The following is a 14,042-nucleotide window of genomic DNA, read 5'->3' as shown; positions in this document are numbered from 1 at the left end:
CATCTATATATCTTAAGTATGTTCATTTAATGTATCAAGCTAATATTATAAGAAAAACCTTCAATGTGATACATGAAAATTGTTTTTTATCATACGCCTTGCTCTTCTTTCAAGCTTGTGTTTCTTTCTTTCAGATTGTGTTATATGTATGGACAAAGTCAGGGATGTTGTCTTGGTTCCATGTGGCCACATGGTGTGTTGTTGCAGCTGTGCCAGAAAGTTGGAAAAACAGTGCCCTTTGTGTAGAAAAACATTTAATCAAAATGTTAAGGTTTTTAAAAAATGATTATCCAAGCTTTTTGAGTGCCCACATGGTTTTGTCACAGTTTTCCTATTATTAACCCTTTACCACTTAGGTACGTATTTTGATGCTTTTGTAGTCCCCTAGAAAGTTAAATTTAATTAACGACCTTTCTTACTAGATTCAAATTTGTATGCTTCATTTCCAACCCATAGATACTGATGAGCAGCAAACTGCATAAAACCTGAACAGTCTGCGAGTTACTTGCAGGCTGTTCTGGTTTTATGCTGTTCTTACATAGCCATTTTCACTTCGCTTCTGAGTGAAAAGGGTCAATATAGTAGTTAAGTTTTGGAGAAACGCTTTATGAAAATATGTTTCCTAAATCAACAATACAAGTTTCGAGTTGTATTTCTGATTTTCTACCAACAATAACAATACGAATTTAAAAACATGGCAGTTGATACAAAATTTTACACAACTTGCATGGGTAATTAAGCAAACCATTTTTGTCATTTCTCTGACAGGCATCATAGGAAAGAATACCAATAATAGTGTTTGAATGTCTAAATATTTTGGAACTGTTTGTCTTGTCTTTATTCTTCAAAATGACATTTTTGAAAGATTTCTGTACAGTTTCAATCTGATTTTATTTATTTTCATTATTGACTTTCCACTAGTAGTGGATGCGACAAGTGTGATATGTAGTTTGTCTTTTGTCAAGTGCTTTATTTTTGCACACCTGAGCAATTAACATTTACTTATTCAAAGACTACTTTTCAGTTTGTAGCTTTATGACAGTTGGTTACTGTGTTTTTTTTCCAAGTATTTGACTTTAAGCCATAATAGTTCAACCGATGTATGTTTTGATTTCTTCATAAACTATATCGAATGTCACAAAAATCTTATATATGCTATTGAAAACTCTTATTTTACAACTTTCTTTACAATTTTACGGGGCATTTTTCCATCTTTTATCAAAGTTACACCTTAGAATATTTCAATAGTCTATGTATTGATTTTTTCTAGCAATTTTTATAGGGATATTGTTTGTAGGAAGCAACTGCAAATATATTTTCTCCAAATTCTACTTTTGCATACTATTATTTTGAGTTTCAAATAAACTTTTATGGCTTTTAAGAATGATCATTTCTAGTGTTAAAATCAGGATGATTACCTTTCTAATGTGTTGTTTATTATAATTGTTTTTCTATTTTTATGCCCCCCTTCAAAGAAGAGGGCATATATTGTTTTGCGTATGTCTGTCGGTCTGTCGGTCAGTCTGTCCACCAAATAGTTTCTGGATGATAACTCAAAAACGCTTATGCCTGGGATCCGGAAAGTTTATAAGTTTATTTATCATGTCTGACAGATGACCCCTAATGATTTTCCGGTCAAAGGTCAAGGTCACAGTGACTCCAAACAGTAACATGGTTTCTCGATGATAACTAACGCATTAGCCTGGGATCTGAAAAGTTCATAGGGACATAGGTGATGGCTTACAGATGACCCTATTAATTTTCTTCATCTAGGTCAAAGGTCAAGGTCACAGTGACTAGAAACAGTAGAATGGTTTTTGGATATTTCATAACATATTCACATACAATGGCCGACACTACAACTGACAGCCTGTTTGGGGGCATGTGTGTCTACAAACAGCCCTTGTTATTTTATTTATTTGAATAATTGTTGCTCTAGGCAGGGAATTAATTCATTTTCATACCCAAAATGTCTGTTGTTCAGCAGACAGTTTTTATGTTTGGGTTTCAGTTGGAATAGTGATCTCTTATTATTAGTGCAATTGTTGTGTTAATGATTATGTTAAGTGCAATAAAAAATTGCAAATTGTAGGTCTTGATTTTTCTTGTCAAATTTAATATTAGACGCATTCGTTGAAAAACATTGTTTTGAACACTTTAATTAGTACAAAGTGGTTAAAACGCAACAAGCATTGATATTTTGTTTACAGTATTTTAATCTCAAATTAATATATTTTACAGGAATTCGTCTTTAGTTCTATTATATGAAGCACATTTGTTTGTAAATGCAATAGAAGTTAAATACACAATCATTTGGATCAGTACCAACATTTATCTTGAAACACAGACATCATGAAACTTGTCAGACATGTCTGACAAAAAAAATTGTCCATTGTAAACATGAAGCACCACATCAGCAATAAAGACTGGCAAAAATGCAGAACAATACAAATGAAATAAGTAGAATGAATTGCAAAACTTCAAAAACATAATTGAACTTTTCTTACATTGCTTTTAAAGATGCCCTCACACGATGAGTAAAGCAACCAAAATAAAAAACAAATTTGCCTGAACTAAAAATATTGCTAGGAATAAATATGATCAAAGTATGTAAGACTATTGATGATAAGTGAAACTATTATCCTCATAAAAGAGAAATGTGTCTTTTTCCCATATCAATAAGTACAGCAATGCATAATTTATTTCTTTATTTAAAAATACTTTTGTTTTCATTAGTGTTGTCACTTTCATGTAAGTATTCAGAATAACTACACTGTTGAGTTTACAAGTAATTACAACAAATTTCGGGCAATAACATTTCTCTTATCGATTCCGTCTCTATTCTGGTCATTATGAACATTTGCATTTTCAACATCGCCTTCTAAGTCCTGTTCAATGTTCTCCTCTAGTACATCATACTCTAAAATGCAGAAATTGTGCAACACACAACATGCCACTATGATATTCACTGCCGTAGAAATAGATGCAGTGTCAAGATAGTGAAGTCTCCTAAAACGACCTGTCAATAATGCGAAAGCCCTTTCAATAACAACTCTGTTACTTGAATGGTAGGTGTTGTATTTTTTTTGCTCGGGGGTAAGGTGTCCATTGTTACGATATGGTGTCAACAGCCACTTTCGCAAAGGATACCCTCCATCCCCAAGAATGTGATAATTTCTACCACATTTATCTGGACAACTTTCCCATAAATCTGATAACTGGAGTACTCTTGCACACTTCCGGGATATCCAGTAAAAACATGACTAAACAACATGTTGTGTCTACACACACACTGAAGTTGTAATGAATGATAGTGTTTTCTGTTGACATAGCTCTGGGGATGGTCTCGCGGTGCTTTTATCTGTATGTGCGTCCCATCAATCGCACCAACTATTCCAGGAAATCCATTACGCCTTTGAAATAACTGTTTTTCAGTTTGCAATTCCTGGGCATTGGGCCACCTTATTATGTTCTGTCTCATTCCTATTAAGGCGGAAATAATTTTGTCCCTACACACTACAGCTGTAGATTCAGACACTCCAAATCTATCAGCTATTTTTCTCTGAGGATCAGTTCCACCGACATACCACAATGTAATAAGTAACTGTTTCTGGATGCTGATTGGGTCTCTTCTACCATGACCCAATGACTGTAGTTCTGGTAGAGTCTCCAAGTGCTCCAGAAGGAAGGAAAATGTTGTTCGATTCATCCTAAAAATTCTTCTGAAGTCCTCATCGGTATAGGCAGGTACGACTTCTTCCACATAGCCCCTCGCGCGGGACTTTTTTTCACCTACCATGAAAAAAAAGTTATTTTATTAAATTTATTTTAAATTTATAAATATTGACCACATGGTTCCTCTGTAATATCACCAATGTTTCTTTGTAATTTGTGTAATGATTCGCAATGAAAATGATGTTAATGTAAATGATTTAATGTGATACAAAAATAAGACTGCACTGATTTTAAGTTTGTGGCAACCTGACCCAGTGTCACTGTGTGAGCAACAACCTGCAAGTTAATGCTCCATCAGTGATTAAGCTACCAAAAACCTCTGTTGAGGTATTATTCCACTAACTATTTTCCCTTTTTATTATAAAATTAGTGTAAAATGCATGCACATATCAGGACGTTCTAATCAATGGCTAGCTTAGTGACCTATATGCACCTTTCTGTTACAAGAAAATCTGAACAAACAGATATTTCAATAACCTGCTAAATAATAACTTGGTACCCCTTTAAGACATAAAAGAGGACAAAACAGGCTAATAAGAACCATTCGGGATATGGGATGATATCATTATCCAGGATTTTTGCGGACATTCACCAACGGCCTACTTTGCTATTAGTGGAATGTTTCTTTGAGCAAGTTTGACTACTACGTTATTGCATTATCCTACACATAAGTTTTAGCTAGACTAAACATATCACGAACACATACAATATTGCCTGAGTTCCTATTAAAGTTGCAGCAAGAAATGTCGTATTGGTGGCACGCTTTCTGCTACGCTTCCGGGAAACCATTTCATCGTCTATATCTTCCTCTATAAGGTCCTGCAAGGCAAGACTGATAAAGCTGGCAATATTATTATCACTTTCGGCCATCTTGAATTAATAACTTCCTGTTCCGCTGTGTTCGAAAAGGCTGTGCCTTAGAACACAGTGAAATCTCTTCAGAACATCCGTTACGAATGCGCCCAGAGTCTACTGTGAAATCCCAATCCCCAAAAAAGGATGGTTCATTCACAGATATATACCCCACACTTTCAACGCAACACATCTTCCAATGTTGGAACAGGTTACAAACACAGAAGGGACAGTAACATGAACATTTATTTATATATAGCTGGACTCGACATTTTTCAATTTAGATTCTACATAACGATGATGCTCAACGATATAAATCTTTGACCATTTGTGCCAGATTTGTAGTGTTATGTGTAAAAAAATTGAAACTTAACATATCTAAAAGTGAATTCGACAGGTACTGCAGTATTTTGTATTTCAAAGGTTTGAACGGCCCAGAAGTAGTTTGTACTATTTTGCACCTAAGGCTTACGGGTTTTTAGTTCTTCGCTTGCGAAAGACTAAGGTTATGAGTGTGCGTTGCAAGTGAGTCTGCTCTTAACTACGCTAGGAGCGTTAACCACATCTGCATGTTTATACTCTACCACTGGTGCACTGCAGACAACAGTGTGTGTAAGTAATCAATAGCAACAGCTTGTGGGACGACATTGGCCAGTTTGCCATTGTAAACTGTACAAATTGGCTGCTTTGAGGGAAAACGGGGCTTAATGCATGTCAAATAAGTGGTGTCCAGATTAGCCTGTGCACACTGATTAGACTGTGCAATGCCCAAAAGCTAGTCAAGGAGGACATTTTGTGATTGTATGGTGATTTTCATGTGTATGGAGAGAGTCTCTGTTACTGGAATGACAATTAATGCATAAGCCCTGTTTTTCCAATATGAAGCTTAAATATTTTTTCTATTAATGATTTGGAAAAAAGGATAAAAGTTATAATAACTTCAAAGTAACTTCGCTGCCAAGGCAAATCACTTTTAAATCAAATAAACCACCAATGAGTTCTAAATTTTTACCTTGTGGCTTGTTTTAACAAACATCTAAAAGGGACCTTTTCACAGTTTGTCATTAAATGCTATAATTAACATGACTAATCAAAATCAACGAAAATTTCTTACAACTTATCGTAAAATAGACATAACCAAATAAAAATTAGTGTTCCTTATGGCAATTGCCGAAATGTCAACGCCAGATCTGGTCTGGTAAAATAGATGTTTGTAGATACATGTACAAACTGCTCGTTTTTATTATTGTTGTGCATGTTTAATTCCATTTTAATTTCCCGCAACGATATCTATTCATACGACACATGAACACTAACATGGTGTTCGTGTGTCGTATGAATATTTATATTCGAGGGAAATTAAAGTGATATGGGCATCTAACAGTTTATATGTGTCTATCGCAACCGTTGTTTATTTTTGGTGTTTTCACTTTATATATACTTAGATTTGTTAATGCAGCATCAACATACTAGAACAATATACCGGAAAGAGAAAAATAATGCATTTGAATATGAACCGTACTTTCGTTTAACAACTGATATCACGCATGTACAATGTGTACCTAAATTTAGTTTTAGTGCAGATTCGTTCATACGACACAAAGACAATTTTGTTTTACGGATCATTTCGGCTTACAGGACTGGGTGGGTCACGTAAGATATCGAATATAAAATATATTTTTAATAAACAACTGGTAGCAAGATGAGTTGCAGGTAATTGGTCAGTAACCACATTAAAACAAACTCTTTTGGCCTGTTAATTCTTTTCAGCTCAATTCAACAGTGAAAATGCCCATTATATCACTTTAAAATGAAATTAATTGTGTCACAAATAAATAAAAACGAGCATTTTGTATGTAGAAAAATTTATGTAATCATACCACATCTAGCGTTGAAATTGTGGCTATAGCTATAAGGAAGACTGATTGTTTAGGTGTTAACATTATTTTACGAAATACTTAACGAAACGTTCGTTGATTTTGAGCGTTACAGATGCTTTAATATTGATTATTGTTAACATTGGATCTTAAAAGCTCTATTAAAAAAAAAACAATAATAAAATTAAAGAAACAAAAAAAGTTACCCTTAGCTGGGCTCGAACCATTGACCCCTTGGATAAAAGTCTATCGTTTTACCAATCGGCCATGCGTGCTCTTACAATGATAGATGTATTTTATACTTTATATAAGCAATTCTCGTAGTATCAAAAAATATATCGAGAACAATAGACCTCTCCAAATTATGAAATCGTTTAATATTGTCAATTTACCAAAACGTGAAAAAGTTCCTTTATTGTATTCAGACTTGCAAATTGAATGACTTTAATACACTGTCAGATCTTACATCATGAATAACTTACAGGTTTTTCAAAAGTTGGTTACAGTTGGGCTAAAAAGCAGGGAAACTTTTCAAAGTTTGAACAACTCAATCCAATAAAACATTTAATACAAATTGGCGACTGTGGATCAATAAGGTCTATGAAATGATGCAATTCCGGCTCACAACAAGACATGATGCATTTAAAGTCTGGCATGTCGGCAAAAATTGTTGCTCATTAATTTAAAGAAAATAAATAAAGTATAAGATACACATAACACAACATGTACATGATTCTAGGCTTGTTATTCTTTAGCAAGGCAGCCAAAATTCTAAAGATGGTTGCCAGTGCAGCAACCAATTTGCGGAAAAAGAGAAAAATTATTGTTGTTATTTTGTCTAAGTTATCTCTATAACAGAAATATGAAGATAAACAGAACACACACATCTCGACCTGTGCTTGAAGACACACTTTTTATAAATTTGAAGAGGTTGTGTTCATTTCAAACTTGCAATATAAAAAGCTTTATCATAATTTTTAAAACTGAGTTGCTTCTAAGATAATGCAATAGCGAAGAACTTCAGTGCCTTCCGCGCTTTAATTAAATCGTATTTTATGTCAATGAGTTATTTTTTCCATTAAAATCAATAGAGACTATTCCAAATAAAAAATGTGTAAGAACATAAAAGGGAAATTGTGAAGTAAAAAAACGAAAATAAGTGACCATACGCCATATCGTGAAATTTAACATGCAGTTCTTAGAAGAGGCGCGAGCATCTGTCAAAAAAAATATGTTGTTCTACGAAACTTGGGTTTTTATTAGTTACATACTAATGTAACAAAGAATATTTACTTAAAGGTTTATATATTATTTTATTTTAAGATTTTATTTGAGATCGAATGGTATTACGTTTTTTTTTTAGCATACCCGACTCTGTTCCGCCAATTTGTTTAACTGTGTGAGGCAGTATAAAAAGTACATTCTGATTTATGAATATAGTTGGCAGTACCAGATTACGCGCCTTACATGCCCATAGGAATTAAAATCTAACGACCCATGCCCCTAATCGACCAAGGGCCTATTAGAACGCCAGCGCCAAGTCGCTTGCACTAGTTTAAATAAGTCTTTATGTGCCACGGCTGACAAGAAATAAAATGTGACGATGTCCTTTTCTAGGTATGCTCTGTATTTACAACATCTTAATCTTAATGCGACATTATAATTAGTTGATTAAGAATTGGTTAAGTCTTGAGATAGGCAAAGTAAAAAAGTAAAAATGTATTTCGTCACGTCTCATGGGGTCCCTAAAAGTCAAGACTTCCTTGCCTAATGTTTCTACTGGGACTGATAGATCTATATGGAATTATTAGTATACCAACCAACAACTGATCAACTCGGACATCCGAATCGACCGTTCCAATGCGTACATAATTTAAGTGCGATAGGCTGAGCGGTATTATACAAAATATTGGTCAAAGAACTTATTTATTGAATTTATGAATAAAACACGAATGAAAACTATTCCTGCGTGGAGCACAGTTGCTTATGAATGTCAGTAAAATTAAAACAATGTCAATTTAAAATGAGTTAGATTCGTCACTAAATAGAGTTTGAAGATTGATTTTTGTTGAATAAATGTGAGACGACCAAGAGCTACATGCTCTTTTTATATTGAAAGTAATCTTTATCCGTATACATGTAGGGTGTTCAGGGGCATATATTGATTTTCATTGTTAGTGTTTAAAACAACTCTAGCTGTATGCAGCCAGGTGTCACAAGTACATCAGTGAAAAAATTATGCAAATCGGCCAAGAAATGTCAAGGTTACGCTATTTTCAGCATACCTTCGTGTGGAATAATTTGGTGACAAATAGAACAAATGTGTATATGTAAGTTATCAATTTATAATGGCACCAAAATGGACAGAAATCTTAAGAAATTCCTAGAAAATAATACAATATGCCTTGTTTGACAACAGAAACCTGCTATAACTATATATCAAAATGTTCGCGAAAGAGTAACGCAACATGTCGCGTTATTGGAAAAAACAAAATCAAAATGGCGTCCAAAATGGCCGCTTCATCAACTACAAATTTTACCTTAAACACATCTTAGTGACAAATATTTCAAATTTATGACAGAAAATGTTACCATTAAATAAAAATAAATGAAATGGTGAATATGCATTAATTTTTCGACAGGTAAAGCGTTAACCTGAAATGGCGGCCATTTTGAAATGGCGGCCATCTTTTTTTTTGAAAATGCCGTTTGCTCACAATATAGGCATGTAATATATCAAATTGAAGACAATTGTGTATGCAATTAAAATGTAATCTAGAAAATATGATTACTTCCTTTACAAAGAAACTAGTTAATAAAATGATTATTTAAAACTATAAAAAAACATCCGTGAATCAAGACGACTTCCGCTCGATGAAATTTTGTTTGAAAACTTATTACACCGGTTTTTGTGAGCATTGGACAGAAATATAACATGTAATCATAATAACCCGTATACAATTTGTTTACCTAGTGCCTTGTTTCTTTAAAATGAAGACCGCTTTAAGCACCCAATATGCATCACAGATGATTCTTGCTTCAACATGAAATTAAGCAGACTGCATGCAAATACACGACATATCAAGTTATAAACTTAACTGAAAAAATAAGTCCTGACTTGGAATAGAAATACATGTTTAGCAATTGCTACAGTGTTGTTTTTTTTATTTATTTTTTTATCTGCATCCTTCTACTATAATTTTCATTGTATTTTTATCAATTTTATATAAAAAATCTTATGTACATTTATAAATATTTTTTTAAATGAAGGCCAATTTTTTCATTAATTTTGTTTTCTCTTTTCTTATTTTTTTTCTACATTTTTTTAATATATAAAAATGAACAATAAACATATCTTAATTACACTAATTCTTCTCCACCAACAAATCACCCTTTTTCATATCTCCTAGGAGGGGATAGCAATGCCAATCTTCCTCCTCAAACTCTTCATACATAACTTTATACTCTGTCTTTAATTTATTTTATAATTCACGTTCAATGCTTACAACTTTTGCCCTGAACCAAATTTCTGTATTCTCATTAACACATTTATGTTGAATATATTTTCCAACTAAAGTCTCTGGTGCTTCTATATATAAGTTTAAGTCGTGCTTTTGTTGCTCTATCTTTCTTTTCTCTCTGGCCTTCATTTATTGCTGTGTTATGGATGTTTTCCTTGATTGTATTTCTCGCTTTGACTCATCTATATCTTTATATTGTAACCCAACAGCCTTTTCATTTTCGTTTTCATTCAATCCATTCATTTCTATAATACTTATAAGATTACTCTTCAACTGTTCTGTTGTATATTTCTTCTTATTGGCAGACTCCTGAAACAGTTCCCTGGATCCTTTTGATTTTAAAACCTGCTGATGAAATTTAATCTGTGTCATTAGTGCCTCACGAAACTCAACTCCCAGTATCTCCTCCTTACCCTCTATCTCATCCGCTGTCCAAGGCCCTCCATATTTGATAATTTCTCTACTGAGTGCAAAACTCACATTGACTTCCTTCGCCTCTTTTGCCTCCTTCTTCTTTTTCTTCTCCATTAACTTCTCCTCAATTTTCTTTTCTAGCTTTTCCTTTCTTCTCTTTAATACTTCTTTAACACCTTTGCTCTGTTTTCTGGCACTTTCAAGGATTTTAGCCCTGCTTTCGTCTGACAAAGATTTTAACCAAGCAAAGTGCTTGTTCTTTGAACACATGACCAGAACTTCAAGAATGAGGGATGAAGCAGCTGGTTTTGTCTTCAGAAGATTGTCAAGGACGGCCATGTCTCTTTCCGAAATTGTGTTAGTTTTTGGCACATTTTTTGCAGACTGTTTGAACTCTTCAGATGGATTTGAATACTCACCTTCTGGCAACTAAGTCTTTACCTGCCGCTCCAGGAGTACCAACAGCTGCGAAGACAACAGCTCAAGTGCCATGATTGTCAAGGCGTCTTCTGTTGGGCTGCCTGATTCACCGTACAGTGACGCATACAGGTCATCCTTCGTGACTGGAACCTTATCACCAAACATTGGTTCGCCAGAAAAAGGTAAACTGCCATCTTGGGCCCAGCTGGTTAGAATAAGTTGCATCTGCAACAGGTCTTCATTCAGGTCAAATATGGACCCCCCCCCCCCCCTGCTCCAGTATCCTCCAGAATGATCCAGTGACCTGCTTGTCAAACATACCCAGGGCTCGACACCCCGCTATATATGCTTGTTCCTTGAAGGCCAGAGCTGCAACAAGGCCATTCTGGTCGGGCCTATCATTCACGAAGTCTGCAGTGTCATGGCGATGGTGGTACACTGCAGCGCCTTCGTGAAATACAATATTTATTCTTTGACCCTGGTATGTCACAAGCTTTTTTTTGCGCCCTTTGCCTATCAGGAAGGCATCCTAGTGAACATGGACTTCCGCCTTTGCAAAACCACGCTTAGTCAAGGCCTTTGCTGCCGTTCGACAAAGCCTAAAGCTGCCACTATCTCCATCATTCTTGAAGGCATGTGGGTTTTTGCCTTCTGCGACGCTTTCTTTGTACGCCAGTAACGCCTTATTGGCATCGATACCAAAGTTTGCCAAAAGATGCAGTCTACAGGCAAACTTTCCCATGTCCAAAACAGCCTCCTTCTCCGCCTGACTTAATGTTCCAAATTTTGCATGTACAGCAGGCAAGAACTCCTTACGCATCTGTTCGATTGCAGCACTTAATACCCCATTTGTAGCACATTGATCATTCATGAAGTGTTTGATATGGGTTATGATCTCTGCTGTGTGTTTATCTTTGTCCCCCAGTGACTGGGCAAGGTCATTTACCATTTCTTTCACAACTTCAACATAGTTCATCCCTTCTCCTCCACCTACTTCTTTCAACCCAATTGGCAGGCTCCTGCCATCAACAAGGGTGACCTGTGCACCCTCGAAATGCTGATGAAATTTTGTTGTTGCATCTTGATGAAGCACATGACCAACATTTTCATCAAGGTTGGCTTCAAGGTCATTCAACATTTCTGTGGCGACATGCCTTGATGCAATAACTTTGGCCTCAGCGATCATCCACGACAACATGGTCTTGCTTGGTAGTCGTTCCGGAACTTTACCAGTAAATGTGGATAGCACAACCTTTATGATAACTTGGAGTTTAGACATACTGACATTGCACTCCGTTAGTAGGCTCATACAGCACTCTCTAACTTCATCACTATACTTTCCGTCACAAAAAGTACTAACCACATTGCTTTCCATTAGTTCCATTAGGCCATGAAGACGGCTTATTTCTTTTTCACTAAAATTTATTTTCTTGTTCAGTCCTAACAGTTCATCTTCATAATTGTTTTTCAGATCCTCATTTCTTTCCTTAAGTTTATTAACCTGTTGTCTCAGCTTTGACAATTGCTTCTGAATAGTTTGCTTTTCACTTTTAAGATTTTTAATCGTAGTGTTTTCCTCATTTTTGTCCAATAACTCCTGCTTCAAAGTAAAATTTCTTGATTGGATTCCCTTACTTTTTGTTTCAAGTTATCTATTTTGTCATCCTTTCGTTTGATTTTTTTATTCACATTTCTCGGAGCATATTTTGATATTTTTTGTTGGGCCTCTTTAAGATTTACTGATATTTCTTGAACATGAGCAGATTGCTTTCTAAATTGATCTTTTGTAAGTTCAAGTTCCTGCCATAACTGATTTTCATTATTTCTATTTACACACTCGTCATATTGCAAACTTATCGCCTGTATTACCTCACCCGAATCTCTTAACCTAGTTGCAAGAATGTCTACTTTCGCTTTCAGTTCTTCGTTTTCATCTTTTACACTTTCATGTTGTCTTTTTAAGGTCCTATTCTCTTCTACAACCTGTTTTGTTTTAACTACGAATTTTTCTGATAATATTGTTTTGCTTTCATCATTTATTTGTGTAAGTATTTTCTCTGATTTTTCAATAGGTGGTTCAAAATTCGAGTCCAAGTATTCATCAACATTTTTATGATTCCTTTTCAATTTTTTTACCTTATCATACACAAATTGCGCTTTTCTACGTAAGCTATTGAAGTTACAGTCACGATACGCTGCATTTTCATTTATAAGTTTTGAGGGAGTTTCATTGTCACTAGAGGATTTTGTTCTTAGGTCAAGTAAACACCTATTTGTAATCAGTTCACATGCCTTCGAGGTCTTGTTGAGTGATTGAGGATCAACTGTTTGTTCCCAAGATGCATTTGACGCCAAGTCTAAATTCTGAAAAAAGTACATGTTCAAATCATTGAGGAAAAAATCAACACAAATATGGTACTGTTTATGTGAAAATTTACTTCTAGCAAATACTGCTCAGTATTGTAGTATTATATCACAGCATTAGGATTAGATTAATCAATAACAGTTATTATATTAAGAATCAAGTGAAAAATAATGTAAAGTCGGCAAATCGCTCGGGAATGGTAAGCCTCACCGAGGATCGAACTCGGGTCTACAGAAATTACAATCTATCGTGATGACCGCTACACCATGAGGCTGATTATTTCTCAAGTGACTTACAACAATTAAAAGAAATGAGTAACTGGTTAAATAAATTTTAAAAAATACTTACCTTGAATTATGAACAAGTTGGTTGCACCAAAGCGATAGCACCCATCACAAGCTCACGTAAAATAACGAACGAACCGAAAGCAGAGGTGTAACTGTATGTTAAGCCTGTCTATATTCTTTGAAGTATTTTAAATTGAAGTCGTACATATACATGTTAGCTTAATTTTACAAGCATTGTTTTGTGTATATGGCATAAATGTTTTCACGGTAAAATACCTAAATTGGATTTTTGACGAACGATTTGTTTCACCTCTCTTTAAAAGAACGAATTTTATCTGAGGTCTATATTTAATTAATACTGCAATACATTGTTTTAAATTTATTCTCTGTATTCACCACAGTCTAAACTTCAAATTAGTAATTTTGATTTAGATGGTATGGACTATAGACTTATTTCTATATTTAATATCATGAAAGGAACAGTTTTGTATCTTGCAGCATTAATTAAATGTAAAAAATCAGAAAGATTTTTCGCAAAGCATGTTTTGTCCACAGAATGATAAAGTTTGAG

General features: G+C 34.6%; 1 non-coding gene across 1 annotated transcript; it reads right to left on the bottom strand.

Annotated features, from left to right (window-relative positions):
* Nucleotides 1–13,385: 13,385 nt before the first annotated feature.
* On the bottom strand, nucleotides 13,386–13,458 carry Trnay-gua (transfer RNA tyrosine (anticodon GUA)). The gene has a single exon. It is a non-coding gene; the product is annotated as a tRNA-Tyr (tRNA).
* Between the last annotated feature and the right edge of the window lie 584 nt (nucleotides 13,459–14,042).

This window comes from Dreissena polymorpha, chromosome 2 (assembly GCF_020536995.1).
Source record: "Dreissena polymorpha isolate Duluth1 chromosome 2, UMN_Dpol_1.0, whole genome shotgun sequence".
In the NCBI taxonomy this organism is placed as follows: Eukaryota; Metazoa; Mollusca; class Bivalvia; order Myida; family Dreissenidae; genus Dreissena; species Dreissena polymorpha.
Note: the sequence above shows the minus strand (reverse complement) of the source record. Positions and strands in the feature narration are given on the sequence as shown.